Raw genomic sequence first — 21,932 nt, forward strand, 5'->3', positions numbered from 1 at the left:
AGAAACATGTATTGGAATGAAACAGGAAAAAAAGGCAGCCATTTTATGACCATTGTGTTGCCATTCCAAACACAAGTACGTTAAATATCATTATTTCAAGTAACTATATATTCTCACAATTTGAGGATTAAACTTCATAAATTCTCCTACAGAAAAAAATAGTATGCCTCCGGTAATGATTACTCACCATTTGTTGGAAAATGCATCACATTTCATGTACTTTAATTACTGTAGGGACTTTTACTCCTAGTAAAAGAAATCAAAATGCCCTTAGGGTTCTAATATAATCACATGTCACTCACTGTACTACAGACAGCCCAAGTGCTGACTCACTGGTCTTCTGAAAGTCCCAGCCTAGCAATGGAAGGCGCTCAATAAATAATGAGAAAAAAACCCAAATGAACCAATGTACAAACTTAGTACTACCATGAAAATTCCTTGAACGAGTCTAATCTTATTTTATATATTTGAGTTCCTAATTTTGAGCAAACCTGAGAGTATGGGTTGAGACAGTGAGGGTAACACTGATCATCTTTCTTTAAAGCCTTATTTTATGTAAAAATATCTGAATTTTTTTTCATAATATGATCATCATACATAAATTTAGCTTATAGTACATTTATTACACACTTAATTATTAAAAAAATTAGAAATAGCCAAAATGTTGGACATTGAAATCTTGGCTAAATAAATTTCAGTGTCATGAAAATATTGAGAATGTTGCATGTCATTTTCCCTAACTTTTGACCGTTGATATATGAAAAAAAATTAAATGTCTTTAAAAATTTCTTCAAAGGACAGTGCATTTATAATCATAGATGTGTACCTCTTGTATAAATGTGACTTTTTTTCAACTTTTAAATTGGAACTGTTCATGATACTCTGAATGACATATGAATGTAGAATAAGTGCTTACTAGGCTACTCTCTTTTGCTTGTTACCTTAGTGTCATCCTAAAGAGCTGATTGAACTTAAAGTAGCAGAGATCTATTATGCATATATGCATACCACATGTGAATCAATCAACCAATAGTCCACATATATGTAATAAGGGTTGGCCATGCATTTATTACTAGTGAGTTAGGTGCTGTAGGATCACTGTTGTACAAAACATGATCTTGCCTTCTGGGAGCTTACAACCAAGATGGAAAGATAAGAGCTATAAAATAAGCAAATTAATATAAAACCTGGATAAACAATGAAATAACTAGAGCTGACCAATATGAGCATGCTCATTGGAGCTTATAGAGATGTTGGGGAAAAAAAAGTTGGGAGCCAAAAATATCTGTGTTATAAAACTTAGACTAAACGAGTATAGATAAGGTACTGACTGTTAATATTTCCGTCCAGTGTTCATCTTGTTTTATTATTGTTTTGTTCAAGGTTTTTTTGTTTTTGTTTTTTACATGTTACATGAGCATTTGCTCATCACATTACGTATTTTATTATGTTTTATTAATTGCCCAATATTCTATCATCTGCTATATCAGCATTTAATCATTGTTATTGAACTATTAAAGGCTTCTGAGAAGATAATTATCTGACAAAGCACACCCAATGGCACAATTATCTGTGTTCATAGAAGAGATTTTTTTTATGATGGTGGTGTTTCATTCATTTAATTTATTGAGCACCTATTATGTGTCAGGTACTTTACTGGGAGCTGGCAATGCAGAATTGAAAGAAAAAGATGAAACTTCCTGGCATCGTGAAGTCTACATTTTAGCGAAGGAAGTGGGTAGTGAACAATATAAGCAGGTGAATCACACAGTGTGTTAAATAATGAAAAATAATAAAGAGGAAAAAGTAAAGCAAGAAAGTAGGGGGCAGTACAGAAATGTCAGACAGGGGATAAAAATTGTAGGCAGGGTAGCCAGTGAGGGGCCTTACTGAGACACTAACTCTTGAGTAAAATCTTGGAAAAATGTGAGGTGCTAGTAGTGTGTATCAGGGAGGAGATCCAGGCAAGAGGAACAGAAGGCTGTTCCTTCATTAGTGATGGCTGCCCCCCGAAGGTTTGTACTTATCTTTCAAGTTAAGGAGTAGGAAGCAAGAAACAAACACTCGTTGCTCTGAGAAGAAAGAAGGCCTCACTTTGCTTTAACAAAACGGTTATTTCTGTATTCTAAATAACATTACCTTATATTTATCTAAGAATTCCAGGATTTTGAAATAAAGTATTATTCCATTCTGACGGTCAAACTTTTACTGAAAGCTTTTTCTAGATACTATGACAAATAATATTTCTTCCACATGAGTTTGCTTGGTATCCTAGAGAGTGAAGATTAACTAAAATGGTGAGGAAAAAAAAGGTGTAATAGCAACCTGGAGAGAGTTGGAGTGACCTTAGATGTATTCTTATTAGAAGCAAGAACAGTCAAATCCAGTATTTACCTCAAGACTCAGATAATTCTAAAACATTTTGCTTTCTAAATAGGGGAGGCTGTCCCAATTAAGTAAATTATAATCTGTATGGGAGGACTTGATTATAGAAAAAGGTTGCTTGTTTTTTCTTTTTTTTTGACACTAGTAAATCCCCCAAACAAAAAAATTATATTAAAATATACATTATGCTTTTTTTTTTTTGAAGGGTGTATAGTGTCTGTCATATGTTTAGCAATTCTGATCAAACACTTGAGAAAAGATAATCTTACTTTTTGTTAATTAAGGTGACTATAAACCAAAACTAATTATGATTATGTAAGCAGCCTAATTAAAGGGCAAAAAACCCCTTAATTAACATATGTCTGATTAAGAAATATAATGGCAGATACGATAAGTGGCTTTAACCTCAATCCATGCTACAACCACAGAATACTTAGTTCTCAAATAAACAATCTGATGACTATACATTGACATTGTGAAATGACATATTGTTTTTGGTCGAGTATCATTTCTGCTGATCCAGACCCTAATGCTGGACATTAACATGCTTCCACTTGTCAAGCTACAGAACTGTAATACGATGTGCATAGAAATCTCCACTCTTTTTAAGATCCAACTACCGGAAATTACTAAACAGTTCCAAAGTATTGATGTTATATAATTATATTGTGTGGATGTAACGTGTTATGGCTGCCTTGTAGTAGGACCTAGAGATCTGTGAAGTAATGTTGATCTTAAAATAAATTGGACCATTATTTTACCGGCAAAATAAGTTTATTTGGGAAAAGAAGAGAACTACAATTCAGGACAAGCAACATATGGTGAACCATAGGCATGTCTGGAGAACAGAGGAGAGGGGCTTGCTTTTATAGAGGAAAAAAGGAAATTGGGGAGGGCTGTGGCAGTTCTTCATTGGCTGCAGGTGGGGGAAGCTTGCTATTGCTGGGTCAGGAAATCTTTCTTCCTGCTGGGATCTGCAAGCTGGGGTGAGTGATATGCGTGAGAGCTCCTCCCAGGACTTCCAAGCTCCACTTTAAGTGAAATTTATTTATTTTCACAGTACATAAATATTTCCAAACTGCTACTAGACGTCTTGTATTTTATTTTCTTTGAAATTTATCTAGCGGTTTGTGTTCCTGACTTTCTCTTGCAGTGTTTCTTTCGTTTTAGTGTCAACATCATCACTCAAGTGACCACAACACCATCATTTAAGTGACCGTTTCAAATGATTTAACCATATTATAAGAGCAATAAAATTCAGATTTCCCATTAACAAAATAGCTTTCCCCCAAAGAAGGTGACAAGAAAGGACATATCTGTTCATGATTTTTTTTCTCCCCACTAATTTATATTTTAAAAGAAGAGACATTTTCCCAAAGAAAGAAAATTTTCCAATAGATGATATTAATTTTAAAAGTTGACATTACAGTAACTACAGGGATCAGAAATCAAACTGTTTTGGACAAGCTCCTCTTTCCTCATAGACATTTCATTAAGCCATTCCATCAAATGTGTGATAGGCTTAAAATTAGGTGAAGCAGAGATGCATCTGGTGCAGTTTTCAAATGTAGAACACTTGTATCACTGGATTTCTATTGGGATTTGTGTAACAATGCATCTTAACTCCCTCCTCTTAAATGCCATATTTCTCACTAGCATTTTCAAGGTTCTGATAACTCCTGTAGCAAAAAAAAATCTGATTAATCTTCCTTTATCCAATGTTTATCAAACTTATTGGCTGAGGGAACACGTTTTCATATCAGACTAATTAACATATTCTGAGACTAGTGTTTCACAGAGCAAATACCGTTAAAATACCTTAGCAGTTGCTGCTAGAATGAAATCCATATCCAATTAACAAAGAGGTTTTCAGTTTTGTAAAACTCAGTGAACAGTTTAATACTGGCCTAGGAACCTGTTGGGCAATCTGAATTATTGATCTTTTAGAAGTGGGCAGTGGATAGTAATTGACTACTTAGAAAACAATGCACTCAACATATTTTAAGATCCAGCATCTTTGGAACTTGCCAGTACTGCTTTGGAGTGGGCAACTAAAATGCATATTTCATATTTCGGGTTATATAAAAATACGCTGAATTTAGGGAAAGAAGTGTATTGAGCAACATTCAATGGAACTGGTCTTAAATGTGAGATGGGTTAGTATTTACACAACACATAATTTTCTGGGAGCTCCAAGGCTCTTTAAGCCCTAACTGACTTGTTCACATCCTATCACTCAGTGAACTTCCAACTCTGGAGCTCCTTGCCCTCTCACTTGAATTAGAGAATCAAAACAATCCTGTCATTTTCTATCCCATGACTTTGCTTAGGCTTTTTCTCTTCTACAAAATGCCTCTGTCCTTTATGCCTCAATCACTACCCATCAGAATTCTCTGCTACCTTCAAACTAACTTGCCTCCCTGTTACCTTCCCTCATCTTCTCCTTGATGGACAACTATTTGTCCAAGCCTCTGTGAGGTTATCCAAATTATTCCTTTTTTCCTATGTCTCAACAGGACTTTGCTTGCCTCTTTGTTATAACACATTCTATGAAATACTGAGAAATGTGTAATAGTCCACCAATTGATGAGGCACTTTTAGTAGTCAGAGACCATGTTTTACCTATGATAGTGTCTTGCACAGAGTAGATACTCAAAATTGGGTGAATGGCAACTTCAAAATTGGCCTTGATCATCTTTTTTACATTAGGAAAGTCACATGAAAACTCCGATTGAAAATCGCATTCTGAGTTTCTATTTATTAGTCTTTTACTGAAATGTACAGGTTACTCCATGTGTGAACGAGGAATTTCTTTCTTTAGGACCCAGGCCTTTTGGTATATTTTATTATAGTCACTTAATTCTGGACACTTTACAGCTGGTTGAAATTTTTTTTAAAAATTGAAAAGCAATATGATACATACAACTACATAGTCAAATTTTGGTCTCTTATTCCCGCCGGATGTTGTTCTTCACCCATTTCTTTTCATAGTTAGAAATTGTTCTTTTTTAACTTTTTACTTTTATATAATTTCAGACTTACAAAAGAGTTTGAAAAATACTACAAAAATTCCCTTGTAATTTTCAACCAGCTTCCCCAAATGTTAACATCTTACATAGCAAGGATACAATTACTAAAACCAGAAAGTTAACACTGAAACAATTCCATGACCTGCTCGATAGAACTAGTCATGTTTCTTTAGTTGTTTCACTAAGGTCCATTTTTTTGGTTTAGGATGCAATCTTCAAATCGCCTTGGTCTCCTCCAATCTCGCACCTCCTTAGTCTTTCTTTGCGCATCATGACATCATGATCTTGATACTTACAAAGAGCATGCGTGCCAGTTATTTAGTAGGATGGCAATTTCAGGTTGTCTGATGTGTAAGCAGTGATTATATCTTTGAGAAATGTATTCACAGTCTTAGGAATATTTGTGAGGATTGTTTGGGTGGAAAACATTTGTTTCTCCAAATGTTTTGTTGAATCATAGCCTTATTTTCCATGTGGTAAGAATGGCTATTTTAGAGTTTTTTTAAAAAGGCAGCAAATGTCTTATTTTTCTTCTTTGCAGGTGTTTTGTCCTGTGTAATTCCTTTGAAACATTTATAATGAGTTTGTGTTCCTGAGCTCTGTAAGTCTCTGTTGACATGAATATGCATCTTTAATTAAAAATATTTTTAAATATGAAAGCTTTTTTTTAAAAAATCATACACAGTATATGTTTTCTTCCTTAGTAATCAGTAGGTAGGTAGTACTGGACAACTCAATATACTGAGATTTAATTGGTTGAAGTGATCTACTCATTGCCCAGGCTGGAAAATCTTAGGCTTGATTGATGCACCTCTTCAATGAATATCACAGAGAAGCCACATTTGAAATGTACTATTTTAAATTGATATTGCTAAAGATTTTTTTATGTATGTACCTCCTCCTTTTCTAATGTTGCTTACTCTCTGGAAAACTTTCCCACCCTGCTTTTACAATAACTTGTGCACTCATTTTGACCATTTCCTGCATTGATCAATTTAACCGATTGGAAGTCTGGTTTCCCTGCACACCACTTCACTGAAACTGTTCCTTTAAAGAGTGCAGATGACTTTCTAAACGTTAAACCTGCTACTTGTGCGCATCCTTTAACAATGTTGGCTACTCTCTTCTTTCATGAAATGCTTACCTTCTCGTGATATCTTAGATACATTCTCTCTTGGTTCTCCTGCTGCTTCCCAGAATGTTTCTTCTTATTCTCATCTTCTTACTTGTGTTTACATATAGGTGTTCCATAGGTTTATTGTTTAACCATACTATGCATATACTCTGGATTATCTCAAATGCTCCCAAAGCTTTAGTTATCACCTTTGTGCAGGTGACTCAATCTTTACCTCTAATCTGGATATCCATCCTGAGCTTTAGATCAGAATTTCCCATAGATACTTCAAACTCAATTAGCTCTCAAACAAAAATTATTGATCCCTCCTTTAACATGAACTTCTTATGTCTCCTACACCTATTCCTAGACTTGGGCTGAGGTTAAATCCACTCATTAGGCTCTTCCGTCACACTTTGTCCTCTGCCTCCTAACCCATAGTATTCTTAATCTGGATGGTTCTCCTTCTCTCTTTCCATGTTTGTACATGCTTATTTTTCTTTTAGGTACGGTTCAAATTCTACTTCAGTGATGCCTACCATAATCAAGTCAAAAATAATTTGATTCTCATGTTTATAATTAACTTTATTGTTTCATGTTTTATCATTAGTTGTAGACATGTCGGCATTACTTTCTTCACTGGAGTATAAATACTTCAAGTGATGTTAGTGGTCCTCGTAAGCTAGCCCAGTGCCTTACTTACATACTGATTTGTTGAACTGACTTGAAATGAATCACTCCTGGTTTGTTGTTGTCATTATGGTTATTTGTTTTATTTTGTTTAGCCAGCCATGCAAACAGCATGCTCCTCCCAGGTATGATAATGTCACACTGTAACACAGAGGCCATTGGTATTTCTTTTTCATTCATTCATTCATTCATTCATCCATGATAGGGACAGGAATAATTAGAATGAAAGCAGCTGGGACTCCCTAGAAAATAATACACTCCATCTCAGTCACTCAGAGAAATATCTTGGGCAGTTACTAAAGTAAAACTGTTTTTAGCAAACCCAGTGTGCTGAGGTGGGAAACACAATCACATTACTTGCAATTTACTGTTGCTCCCTTAGTGATCTACAGATCAAAAAGTATCGGTTCTGACACCACTTCTGAAACTTAATGCTGTGTTTAATTTATCTAATTAGGACCTCTTAGCACCTCAAATAGGTACTTTAAAAAACACCACCACCACCCAGCTGTTAGGCTAGGGACAAAAGAATAAATGCAAATTTAATGCTTTTCAAAGGTAAATCTGCACATTTTGATGTCTTGACAGCATTCAATAAAAAATCAAATGTTCTTAGAGACAGTATACTAATTTGTTGATTGTTTCTGGACCTCAATAAATATTGAAAATAGTTCTTAAAACGGATCATTATTTGGGTAAATATTTGTATGGATATACGTAAGTATAATCTTTATAACATAAACTACTTTTCAGGAGTTTGTTGCTGCTTCTGAGACAAAGAATTCTTGATGTCAAGATTTGAACAGAGAAGAAAATGAAATACAGAATATGGTAAGTGACTTGAAGATAGACTATTTCAGCCTCATCTAATCTAATGCTCCATTGTGTAGCTATCATTTGTAAGTTGCATACATATAAATACATACTCATGGTAGTCACTATTGCAAACAGTTGTGAAATATGACCACAGTTGAATCAAACTTTGTCCACTTTATAAGCTTATTTTGATAAACTTGGTGTAACAGACACTTGGCTATCAACCATGGTGGGAGACTCTTAACTTTTCAATTTCTTAAAATTTGGTTATACTTAAGTTATTCAAATTATTCAACAGTGATATGCAACAGCTAAATAAATATTTCTTGATGCTTAAAGGGCTTTTTTATTAGTTTACAAAGGCAAGTTAGTTTTACTGAGTTTATAAGAATCTCTGGTGTTTTGGCTTGTTCTCTTTTCTTGTTGTGTTTTCTGTAATGGATAAGAGTTCTTTTCTCTTCTCATCCTATTCAGAAGACCCTCTCTAGGGCTTCTCAGGGGATGAATTATAGAGCAGCAGTCTCCAACCTTTTTGGCACCAGGGACCAGTTTCGTGGAAGACAATTTTTCCAGGGACCGGGGTTGGGGGGAGATGGTTTGGGGATGATTCAAGCACATTACATTTATTGTGCACTTTATTTATATTATTATTACATTGTAATATATAATGAAATAATTATATAACTCATCATAATGCAGAATCAGTGGGAGCCCTGAGCTTGTTTTCCTGCAGCTAGATGGTCCCATCTGGGGATGATGGGAGACAGTAACACCCGAAGTGTGTTGCTTATGTCCAGTCTACTCCATAAGATGCAGCTTAATTGTCACTTGTCACTCACTGATAGGGTTTTGATATGAGTCTGCAAGCAATTGATTTATTATGGTCTCTGTGCAGTCAAACCTCTCTGCTAATGATAATCTGTATTTGCAGCCTCTCCCCAGCGCTAGCATCACTGCCCCAGCTCCACCTCAGATCATCAGGCATTAGATTCTCATAAGGCGCACGCAACCTAGATCCCTCACGTGCGCAGTTCACAGTAGCGTTTGAGTTCCTATGAGAATCTAATGCCGCCGTTGATCTGACAGGAGGCAGAGCTCAGGCGGTAATGCGAGCGATGGGGAGCGGCTGTAAATACAGATGAAGCTTCTCTTGCTCGCCCGCTGCTCACCTCCTGCTGTGCGGCCTGGTTCCTAACAGGCCATGGACCGGTAGCAGTCCGTGGCCCGGGGGTTGGGGTCCCCTGTTATAGGCGGTTGAAAGAACAAAGGAAAGATAAAGGAAGAGAGTTCCAGAGTCATTTTTAGAGCACGAGTAGAGACATGCTGCTGGCATTGTACTCTGTCCATCCACACACCATCCAGTGCCCAAGAAAACGTTGCAAGTTTATGGTGACATGGTGGCATGAACTAGATTTTTCCTGCTAGTCAAATTTCAGAAACCATTAGTAGATCCTACTTTATTTAGTTAGGGCCATTCTTTTAGACTAGAACTTCTTAAATTGGGATCAAAGAGTAAGCTTTATATAAGATTATCAGTAATCCCTCTGAAATTATATGCAGTGTATTGTGTATAGTATATTCTTTTTTCTATGGAGATGACCAATGGGTTTTATCGATTTTTAAAGGATATTGATGACACAAAACATTTTTATCTAGCATAGTTCTATTAATTTAGAACAGATGTGATTGAAATAAAAAATTCGAAGAAAGTGTGGAGTTTTTCTCTATATATTTTTATTAATATTCCAGGTGGTGTTGGCTGTAAAATTTGCACCCTCGTGACTACTTTTTAATTATAAATGTTTTTAAAGGAATAAAAACTATTCAAGAGTTTTGTTGGTACTTTCCCTTTCGTCATTCTCTAAAATCTGAACCAAATTTGAATATTCTTGCAAATAAGAAAATATACAACTCCATTCATATTTCTTTTATAGTCACTTTACAAACCCTTACATAGACTTTTAGTTATTCTATGACTAAATGTATATTTTTAAAAGTCATCTATTATTTTTAGATATTCTTCCGGTATTGGACCCTGTTATATGAATATTGATCATTATTGCCTCCAAGGTTTTGTTCTGTTTTTGTTTGTTTCATTTGTTTGTTTTTGCTCACAGTTATAAGTAGGAAAACTATTTCTGACCTGGTCATAATTTTTCTTTATCTTAGCTGGAAACTCTAAAAAGTATTTTCTCTGTTTCCTGCATCGTATATCTATCCCTGCTAACGTGGACATTGCCTCCCACTTCCATTTACACTCATGAAGATATTAATTCTCTGGTATTCCAGCAGCCTGTTTTATTTTCACTGAACTCTATTAACAGATTCTCAGCCTGTGTCTATACCAACTGATAACTAATTTTATCTTTTTCAAAAAATATACAAGTTGTAGAGGAATAGTCCAGATATTTTGATAATTTTTTTGGTGGGGGAGAGGAGAGATTATCCTGGTTTCTGATGAGCCTGAGAAGGCTTCCCATGCCAGCCCATGTCTCCATTTGATAGTGAGTGTGTTTCCCACCTAGAAGATATCTGAAGCCTATTCGCTTTAGTCATTGCACCAGAAGTGTTTTTTCTTCTCCTAGTGAATCAAGTTTCCAGAAGAAAAAGTTGAAATTTGATAAGATCAATGTAGAAAGCCAAAAGTTGCTCTGAGTTATGGTGTTATTTCTCAGCCAGAGGCTTGTCTCTTCTGCCCAGCTGCAAAATTTCTCTGTACACAGGGGTCTCTTTAGTGCCAAAGGGGATAAGCAAAAGAGGATGAAAATATATCTGCTGTTGCATGGATGACCCCAATCACACTGACTCCTTCAGCAAGTTTTCCTTAGAATCCTTGGAGGAAGCTTTGCCTAACCACCTATCCCAGCATTCAGGATTTACTTTCAAGATGGTCAGTTAATATTTCTTGAATATAAACTATTGGCTAGAGTAACAGGAAACTTGAGTTTATTAAACTTATACATACTTAACTATGGTCTACAGGGTATTTTAAACTCAGCCATTTGGCTTCAGTTCTACTTTCTTACCCCCCAAAATATACAGCGTGAAATGTATGAGAAGTAATTGGATATAGCATCTTTTCCAAGTCCTCAATATCTTATTTCTTCCAGATAATAGAGAAAAAAATATACAGTATTCCCATGATTAAACATACTAGACATAGCTATAAGCTTGAATTTCTAGGAAAATTAAACAAAAGTGGTAATGAGTTGGAACTTAGGCCCCTAAATACCTAAGGTAATATATATTAATGTGTGAAAACCTAACTTGAGAAAGAGACAACAGATTATGGAATATTTAAATGACTTATGAGACACCATACTATGGAAAAACAGATAACTCTAAAAAAACATGGTAGGACTATGCATGTTCTGACTTGGAAAGTTTTCCATAATGTATTTTGGGGGGAAAAGTGAAATCAATCAAGTTATAGCATAATATGTATGGTAAAACCTCTTTTCTCACAGAAAAAAAAACCTATATCAATCATGTTATAGCACATATACATATATACAAACCATAATTTTAGTCCATTTGTTTTACAAAAACAAGACAAGTCAGCGTACATTTGTTCATGCAGTGAAAATGTCTTGAAAACACACACAGGTTAGTAGTTATATCAGGGGAACAAAATGATAAAAGAAAGAAAGCCATCTTATTTTATGCTTTTTGTACTTCTGTATTACTAGATATTTTTAACCTTAAGAAAGTATTACTTTTATAATTTAAAAGTCAGGTATGATATTTATTGAACAATTGTTCAAATGTTTCTTTTGCATGGCTTGCTATTTGGTGACATTCCATTTAGTAGTGTTAATTGGAAAGTCCCAAACAGTTTTTTCAACAGAAATGAATGAAGTAAGATTGGGTTTGTGCTATATTCTTAGATTATATAAAGCTTTATTCTGGTATGAATCTATGTTGTATTTTTCTCTTCCTATTTCACCATGATTAGGGTGACTCATTTATTCTTTGACCTGCTGTTTAGGATTCCTGAGACATTACTTCCCATCAATCTGTATCTAGTCAGTTCACCATTTCACCACCAAAGCTGTCATTCATAAATTTGCCAAAACCTGACTTGAATGTCCCTACCATGGCTCTGGACCACCCCTTAGAGGAAGTGATCTCGAAGTAACACTACTTCTTATTGCTCCTCCTGGCTACAGTGTCTCATTCACCAGCCTTCTTTCAGGTTAAGCTAAAATACCCTCAGAAATTGATTTGTTTTCCATGCAAGGCAAGCCTTCAACATGGTCTAAATCCCACTTATTGGTCCTATACCTACCTTCCATTGGGGACTGAGCTTAAAATAGTAACAATATTCATATATAACTTCCTTTTTGGTATAAGGAACATGCATATATATATATATTCCTGGAGGAGTAGATGGTAGTCATACAGTGGTTTTAAATACAGTTTACCTACTATGTTATCCTGGGAAAGTTCCTAAATACCCCATGCCTTAGTTTTCTGCTTCTGTTAAAAGCAAGTATATAAAAATATCCAATCCATAATATTGTTTTGAAAATTAAATGAATTATTATATGCAAAGTACTTAGACTAGCATCTGAAACAGAAAAGCATGAAATAAATATAAATTAGTTTAGAGAAAAACATAAACCATGGTATTCCTTATTAATGAATATTTTAAAGGAATAACTAGTAATAGTATTTATGATATATATGGATGTGCTTTGCATTGATGGCCTATTGCAAATATAAGTAAGTAAAGACATTCTGATAAATAGTAGCTGTTTATGACAGGTTAAGTATTTTAGTAATAATAATAATAATGATAATGATAATAAAAGTAGCTCATAGTGATTCGTCCAAATGCACTATACACATCTTAAATAGGTGACAGATTACTAAAATGGAAAATATAGACTTAAATCTTAGTTCAATAAGTATTTTTCTAATTATAGATTTTTTAAAAAGTCATCAGCAGAAGAGAATATTAAGAGTATAGATATTGCCAGCATTGGTGAATGAGGAAGTTGAATTTGCCTTGGGAAAGACAGTGATTGCCTTGGTTTAATTCCTATTTGGATGCCAATTTATGGATAAGTAACCATACAAAAAGGGAGTCACATTACTGAGCCAGTAATGAGAGAGAGGGAGAAAGGAGTTGGGGCAGGGGGAGGGAAGAGAGGAGAGAGGAAGGAGAAAGAATGAAAGGAAGGAAATGTAGGAAGGAGGGAGAGAGAGAGGGAAGGAAGGAAGGAAGAAAGGAAAGAAGGGAGGGAGGAAGGAAGGAGAGCAAGCAATGGAAGAAATTTGAGTATAAACAAAAGGCACTCAGAAGGTTTCCAGTTTAATACATCTCCTTTGTATATTCCACAAATTAGACTGTCAAGAACTCAGCTTCTCTCGGAACTTTAGGCTATTAGCCATTTACAACTTACTTCGAATTAATTTAATCAGATTATCAGATTAGGATTTTGCTTAGAGCCTGCCAAAATCAGCCAGCCTGAGGAAAATGGGGTTTTGATTGAAAAGTGAAACTGACAGGAAGCTTGATTTTGAAGCACAGGCTGCTACTCCAGGAGGAGGGGATGCGGGTATTCAGTGGGTGAGGAGAGCCTGGGGCAGCCAGAGGGCAGCTTGAGGGCCCTGGATGCCTGAGGGCTGATTAAGAGAGTTTACCAAGAGGTGAGAAGTTTCCCAAGACAAACAGCATACTTTGCACTTTGGCTAAGGTCCCTAGTGGCAGTGCACATTCTTGATATCTGCTCTCATTACATTTAATCACAGTGATATTATTTGTGAGATTTAGAGGTACCACCTTCTCTGAGAGGACAGCTGAAGGTTATGAGTTTATACCTGCATGTCTGTTGAGTTTTATGTCCCACTGGTTTTGCTTATAAACTAAAATGTATTATATTTTAGACCTTTGCTCCAAGAGGCTAATGTAACATTAATCATGTTTTTAGCAGACTTGAGATTTTAACCCTAAATCCTCGTTAGCATTTCATATGTCATGTTTCACATGGGCCTTGTGAAGTGTAGACTAGATATATCAGAACTGAAACAGGCTTTTCGTTCCCACTTTTGAGCATTTCAGGCTTCTTCTGAAGGTTATAAATTTGAAATGCAATCTGTGTCATGCTGTGGGAAATACTGTGGTGAGAGGTCTGGCCAGATGAAAGTGCAAGTCTGTTTGCCATCAATGCCTTTTTCCTGAGAGACCTACATTCCATTTCAATAAATTTCTCTCTCTTCAAGTTTTAACAAAAAGTTATTATTAGAATACGTATATATGTATCACATATATATGTATATAAAGTGTTAGGATATCAAATTCAGTTTTTATTACCATGACTACATTGTTTTAGATACCAGAAAAATTGTACTAACTGTAAACATTTAAGAAGTTAAAGTTCCATGAACCCAAAGCAGGTTCTTTAGAAAATAAAGTGGGAAAGATTGCATTCAAGTTAAAGAAACTTGTATTAATTTCCTAGCGCTGTCATAACAAAGTACCACAATCTGGGTGGCTTTAAACAACAGAAATTTATTCTCTCACAGTTCTGGAGGCTAGAAGTTCTAAATCAAGGTGTTAACAGGCCATCTCCCTCTGAATGCTCTGTTGCAAGCTTTTCTGTTAGCTTCTGGTAGTTGCCAGAAATCTTTGGTGGTTCTTAGTTTGTAGAGGCATTACTCCAATCTACCTGCACTGCACAATGGTGTTGTCCTTGTGAATTTGATTCTTTATATGGCTGTCATCCCTCTATGTGTCTATCATAAGTCTCTTCTTTCCTTATAAGGCCACTCGTCACACTGGATTAAAGACCCACCTTACTCCAATGTGATGATCTTAACTAATTATTTCTGCAATGACCCTATTTCAAAATAAGTTCACATTCACAGGTACCTGGGGTTATGACCTGGACTTAGCTTTGTGGTGAACACAATTCAACCCACAAAAACTTCAAACATAGGAATAAACCAGATGACAAACATATACTTAAACCATGATAAAGGAACAAATGTCCCAAATAAGAAAATCACTTAAAATTGAGTGTTAAGTTATTCATTTATCATATTATTCTCAAGTCTCTTAATGAGAGTATGAAATGACTCAAAAATGTTGTCTACTCTCCAGAATATAGTTTCTTCCTGTATGTGAATTTGTATTTATTCTGAAACAGGAGGGATGGGGGCAGGGCATGACCTTTGAAAGAATAATATAGCCACAGTATATGACAAGGACTGGTTAGAACCAACTGGGTCCAAAATGACGGAAGATTCAACTTCCAGTGGACCTTGAGCCTCATTATACGCTTATTGTAATACATTAGCATGCTAAATGACACACTCACCAGCGCCATGACAGTTCTGAGGACAACCGTAAAAGGTCAAAAAGTGGGCAGTGGCCCAATTCCTGGAAATCCTTGCCCCTTCCCCAAAATAATTGGAATAATCCTCCCACTTAGCCTATGAAATTACCAGCCCATAAAAACAAACCATGCCATATTTCGAGGCTCTCTCTCACCTTCTGAAATGGCCTACACTCTGTCTGTGGCGTGTGTTCCTCTCTAAATAAATCCACTTTCTACCTATCACTTTTCCTCCGAATTCTTTTGTCGTGACGAAGAAAGAACCTCACATTCACCAGGAACGTATTGGCGAAGGCAGCCAGGAGAAGTCGGTAAGCCTCAACCTCTCTCCTCCCTTGGGCTTGAGAGGCGCCACCTTCCCGCTGTTACTCTCTCTAGAGAGGCATGGCCTTACTTCCAGCCGTCTCCATCTCTCTCTCGCCCTCTCTCCCTTTCTTATAGTCTGTCTCGTTTTCGGACCTATTGCCACAAAAATGTGGGCGCAGGACAAGCGTAACACTGCCCCCTCTCCGCGGCTACCCTCATAGGCTTATTATTCGTCCACCTATGCCTAACTGTCCTTATCTCAACTTGGCATCCCTACCTCACTCTTACTTTCCCCTTTTTTCGTGCCTTACTCTGCTGGAAATGGGGAAAAAAGAAATCTGCCAGGCATTTTCCAGCCATGCCACTAGCTCTTCCACTTCTTACTGTTTGTTACATATGCGCAGGGCATGTCAGGGAAAGTTTCCAGCCATCCTCACAGGCAGCTAGGGACCCGAACCATAGGATCTTTGCCCTCTGGGTTTGCCTTATCACCATTTAATTAACTGTTAACAGGTCCAATTGTGTAAAAATATGAAATACAGCCTTACTTAGATTTTGTGCCATGGTTACAGCTGCTGCAGTCCCTTGGGGAGGCAGTTTGTGCGTATACCCCCCTTCATATTAGGAGGGGGTGGTCCTGCACCATGTGGTTGGGACTCGTGGTGGGACCATTGTTCACCGCCTGCCTCCTGGTGTTGGGCTGGGCCCCTCCAGGGTCTGCCCTCACCCCACCCTGCTCTGTTAGAGTGGAGCGGGCCACTCAAGGTGGATGGGTCATACACATGGCTGCGCCCCAGGGATACTTGCCTGGGCCATGACCCACATTTGCTGTGCTTGCCTCTCCAGGGTCACGCAATTGGGAACATCCTTCCAGGGTCGCAGGGCTCTCCATCCCCCTAACTACAGTCACGGTGCCTCCACTTCAGCAGCCATATCTGCCCCTGCACCCAGCCCCACTGCCAGCTGGCCAGAGCATGTTTGGGAAGGGGGGAGGGGGAGCATGGCACTGAGGACTCAGGGGTGCCACCCACAAAAGGGAAGGGAAATGAGAGGTTTTCTTCTTTTTCACAGACCATCTCCCTTAACTGCCAGTGCCTGTTTTCTGAAACTTATCACCTTTGTAGAAAAAAAGGCTGGGATTTTGTGTTAGAACCATGAGGATGTCCAGGGGAACATATCCCAGAACACAGGGATTAATCTATAGAATCTATAGAGCAACCTTCAGGGAAGTCGCTCATCCTGGGTACCATGGATGCCAGGATAGGACATGGGCCCCAGGATGCTGGGGCCAACAGGACTGCCACACAGGGGAGTAGCTGACTCCCATCGTGGATAAAGTCGACGCGACTAGGTGGACAGGGGCGCCTGGAAGCAGTCTTGTCCTAGGGAGACCCCACGGGGCCTCCTAACGCCAGTGCTGCTCTCTGATACAGGAGGATTCTCTCCCTGAAGGAACAATGGGAAACACCTCCTCCATCCCCAAGGACTCATCCGTCTGGTGCATTTTGAGCCACTGGGACAAGTTTCTCTAGATTCTTTAAAATGAAGTAGCTCATTTTCTTTCGTAACATATAAACTTAAGGCCGATGAGGCCTGGCCAGAAAATGGGAGCCTCAACTCTAATGCCATCCTACACTTAGACATCTTTTGCAAAAGGCGGGGGAAATGGACAGAAGTTCCTTATGTACAGGCTTTTATGGCCCTAAGAGAAAACCCGGAGCTATGCAAGTCCTATGTTAGGGAATCTTGCCGGCTGAGACCCATTTGGGCTACACAAAAGCCCTCTCTAGTGGCACCCCTGGAAGAACAGGAACCCCTGACAGAAGACCCAAATACTTTCGAGGGACACATTGTATTTACAACCCACTTCATCAGCCAGTCACCCCCTGACATCTGTTGGAAGCTTCAAAAGCTTGCCATGGGGCCCCAAACCCCTCCTAACCTTCTTATTGACACAGCTTTCAGTGTTTTTAACAATAAAGACCAGGCTGAGGAGGAAAAGAAGGAACAGCATGACTTCATGAGGGAACGACAGCAAGCCAGGCTTTTGGCAGCTATCATGAGAAGACCCAACCCACTTCCTGGTCACCCCAAAAGTACTCCCAGAAGACCTCCACCAGGAAAGGGAGCCAGTTTCAGCTGTGGGAGTCCTGGACACTGGAGCAAAGAATGCTCAGGAAACAGGTCCCAGCCTGCACCCAAAACGCTATGCCCATTGGGCAAGAAGATGGGCCACTGGAAGAGGGAAAGCCACTAGCTCTGAAGGGAGCAAGGAAATTCCCCCACGTCAGTCATGGCAGTGGCTGATTGACGGGACCCGGGACCACCCAAGGCTCCCGAGAGGACAGTCATCACACGGGAGGAACTGCGGGTGACCACTGACGTGGCAGGTAACCTTGTCCAATTTCTAGTGGACACGGGAGCCACTTACCCTGTCCTGACTTCTCACGCTGGGCCCCTTGCCCCTAAAACCTGCTCTATTGTTGGGGTCGAAGGAAAGCCAAAACTAAAACATTTCACCACCCCTCTAACTTGCACCTGGAGAAAGACTCTTATAACTCACAAGTTTTTTGTCATGCCTGAATGCCCCAGCCCATTATTGGGAAGGGATTTTCTCTCAGCCTTGGGGGCAGCTCTTACCCTCTCTGAAAACCAAAGCCAAGGCACATTTTTGGCTGGACTGTGTATTATACAAGACATGGACAGTCCAACCCAAAATATTCCCCCAGAAATTGAAAAACTTATAGATCCGCAGGTCTGGGATCAGGGAATCCCAGGGAAGGCAAAGTTTGTCACTCTTATAAAAATCACCTTAAAGGAAACTAATAACTTCCCTTCCAGGTGCTAATACTCCATAAACCAGACGGTCAATGAGACCTCCAACCCCTAATCTCAAAATTCATTTAATATGGGCTTTTGATGCCATGCCAATCTCCCTGTAATATTCCAATCCTACCTAGTCTTCTCCGGGAACAGGAACCCTTATCGCCACCATCCTTTTAAAATGCAAATTTCAAAGAGGGGAAAGTAATTTAGAACTTGACTTGTCAAGAATAAAAGTAAAAATCCTAAGTGTCTTTTCTATAAACATTAGTAAAAAGTAGCCATCTAGATAGGTGACCTTGATTTGTTCCATCTGCCAGGAGCCCAGTTTGAATCCAACCCCTTATAACTGATGGGTTTTACACTGACTCAGGGCTAAAATTTTGAAATGGGAACTTTGAGGTTTCTGTGTCTGTGTGTTTGTATATATCTATGTGTGCTGTAGATGTATGATATTGCCAAAATTAATTCGTAAAAGAGCTGTATTGAATTGGCTTAAAGGAAATTAAGTGCTTATATAAATACTCAGGAATATAAATCTGGCCACAATGAATTTCAGGTTCATGTCATATGGGAAATATTCAATACTAAACTAATATCTGGTATTGAAGGTGGCTTAAGCTTGTTGGTCTGATTAATATAGACATGTCTTTAGAGTCATCAATGTTAAGTATAATACATCTATTGCAGCTAGGTTTACTAGAGGTCAAATAAGACCTCATTCTATCCATTACAAATTTGTCAACGAGAAAAGTAACTTGATGTGAAAAAAACTTTTAAGGAAAAAAATGCAAATGAGAAAAGCTTTGCGTAAACTTTTAAAAAATAATTATGTTTTAAAAATGCCTATCTAAATTAGTCTCTCCAGATTCTGGTAACTTGAAATTCTAGAGTTGTGCTAAATTAAGTTAAATGATGAAAGTTTATTAAATAACTACGTTATTTCCAAATAAAATAAGATACTGAAACATTAATTGCTGAACATTGGCTTCCTTTTACAGAGAAACAAAAGGTTTAGGACTATTAATAAATATGTTTGGTGTCACACTGAGATATTTTCTATAAGAAAGCACATTTTTAAAAAAATTATTATTTGGATTTGTGTTTACCAATCTACAGAGTGCTGATATCAATGACAGTGCATGGTTGCTTAAGGAAAGTAGGATGTGTGTTTTCAGTAAAGAAAGTATGAGGAATGGAATTGCATTTTATAATATTAAGGGAAAAGGAAGTTGGCTGTTTCTGGATGGAAAAATAAAGTGATGGATACAGAAAGTGATGAAAGGTCGTGGAAAGGAACTGTGAGAAAAAAAAGTTTTGTGCATGGTCAGTACTGACTAAGTTTAAAATGAATTTAATTGAGTAAATGAATTTTAAAAGTAAGCTGGTGCAAAACCTGAATTTGGCCTTTCTCTCTGTTAAAAGGACAAGCTTCTTAAAATGTTAAACTGCCTTTGGTAACAGGTTTTAAACTCTACCTTTTAAGTGATCTGTTCTCCATTTGTCTTTGAAATCTTTTATTGTCACTTTGGCTAAGTAAATAACTATTTTTTCACAGTGACCTATGATCCTATCTGACTGTTTTAAACCCTTTCGATATTCTTTTGACAAAACTTCCTAAGTCAAATTAAATTACATGTGAAGTACTGTCAAATGAGTAATAAATCTTCTTAGGTTATATTGTATGGCAAATGTTACTAATACAGATATTCTAGAAATTATATGGAGTTCCTAAGATTCTGACATGTCATGATAAAGTATTATCAGTTATAATTCTAGTTATTATCTTAAAATGTTGTATGTCACAACAGTAACCAAGTTTCTTTATCAATTACACTGTAATCAGATGTTTAACCATGCCTTTTAAGTCTTTTGTCATTTATAGATATTTTTGTACTCTGATGCTGTTACAAAAGGTGCTTCATCATCAAGAAGATTCATAGGAAGGCTATGGTAGCAGTTATAACAGTCCCACATCAAGATGATGGCTATGCGAGGATTCTAGCCCATACCAAATTAAAACAAGGAGCTGTCCTGCCTCTGGGGCCTCTAGATCAGGCATCCAGAGTTTTTACTCCCTGACAGGCAGTGTCGATCCCCCTATTCAGCCTCAAAGCAGTTACAGAAGACGGACCTTCGCCCCTCTGCTTCCCATAAAAATACGGGAGTAAAATCTCTGAGGGGGGAATGAAACAGGAGGGAAAGGGGCAGGGCACAACCTTTAAAAGAATGATATAGCCATAGTACTTGACAAAGACTGGTTAGAGCCAACTGGGTCCAAAATGGTGAAAGATTCGACTTCCAGTGGACCTTGAGCCTCATTATACGCTCATTGTAATACATTAGCATGCTAAATGACACACCCACCATCACCATGACAGTTCTGAGGACAACCATAAAAGGTCAAAAAGTGTGCGGTGCCCTAATTCCTGGACATCCTTGCCCCTTCCCCAAAATAATTGGAATAATCCTCCCACTCATTAGCCTATGAAATTATCAGCCCATAAAAACTAACCATGCCATATTTCGAGGCTCTCTCTCACCTTCTCAAATGGCCCACGCTCTGTCTGTGGCGTGTATTTCTCTCAAGGCCTCTCGCCTTCCTAGATGGCCCATGCTCTGTCTGTGGAGTCTGTGTTCTCTCTAAATAAATCCACTTTTTACCTATCACTTCATCTCCAAATTCTTTTGCAACAAAGAAAGAACCTCAAATTCAATGGGAACAATTCCATAAGCTTAAATTGGCTATTTTAAATTAACCTGTAAACATCTATATTTTCTATGTAATTCAAGATTTCTGCTTTACTTAACATTAAATGTTCCACTCAGTAATTTTCTCATTAAGTAATTCATAACATTTAGGAGTGTTTATTCAGTGCCAAGGACTGTATGGGTTACTGAGATTGAAATGAGGGAAGCATAGTCCCCTGTTCTTAAAGTCTTGGGAAATGGATAAAAGCAAATTATAATAGATTTAGAAGTATGTATTGTACTATGGCAAGGCATAGAAAGAATGCTGAACTAGATTTTGGTCAGGAAACAGTCTGGAAAGTCTTCCTATTACAACTGATACCCATGCTGTCTCCAAATAGAAGATAGGCAAGCAAAGTGCTAGAAGGAAGCACATTACCACAAGTGCCCAGACAAAGGAGAGAAAGCATAACAATGAACCTAGGTTTGTGCATGGATGGTATAATATGGATAATTTACAAAAGATGTTATTAGAGAGCTAAACAATGATTACATCACAAAGAAGACAGAGTCAGTGCCTATTGTATAATGAGCACTCAATAAATGTTTCCTTAGAGACAGTACAGACAGTGATCAGGAACTAAAGTTCTGGCATCAGATTGTTTGGGTTTAATCCTGCTCTTCCATTTATTTGAACCTAACTTAGTAGAATTAGTGCTCAATACATTTTAGTTA

At 37.7% G+C, this 21,932-nt stretch overlaps 1 long non-coding RNA gene across 2 annotated transcripts in view; it reads left to right on the top strand.

The window, feature by feature from the left end:
- LOC118894947 overlaps positions 1-21,932 on the top strand; it is a 370,967-nt gene that overhangs the window by 178,118 nt on the left and 170,917 nt on the right. For both annotated transcript variants that reach the window (XR_005019794.1, XR_005019795.1), the window contains one exon: positions 7,972-8,049. This is a non-coding gene — a long non-coding RNA (uncharacterized LOC118894947). The remainder of the gene's footprint in view (positions 1-7,971; positions 8,050-21,932) is intronic.

Source organism: Balaenoptera musculus, chromosome 4 (genome assembly GCF_009873245.2).
Source record: "Balaenoptera musculus isolate JJ_BM4_2016_0621 chromosome 4, mBalMus1.pri.v3, whole genome shotgun sequence".
Classification (NCBI taxonomy): Eukaryota; Metazoa; Chordata; class Mammalia; order Artiodactyla; family Balaenopteridae; genus Balaenoptera; species Balaenoptera musculus.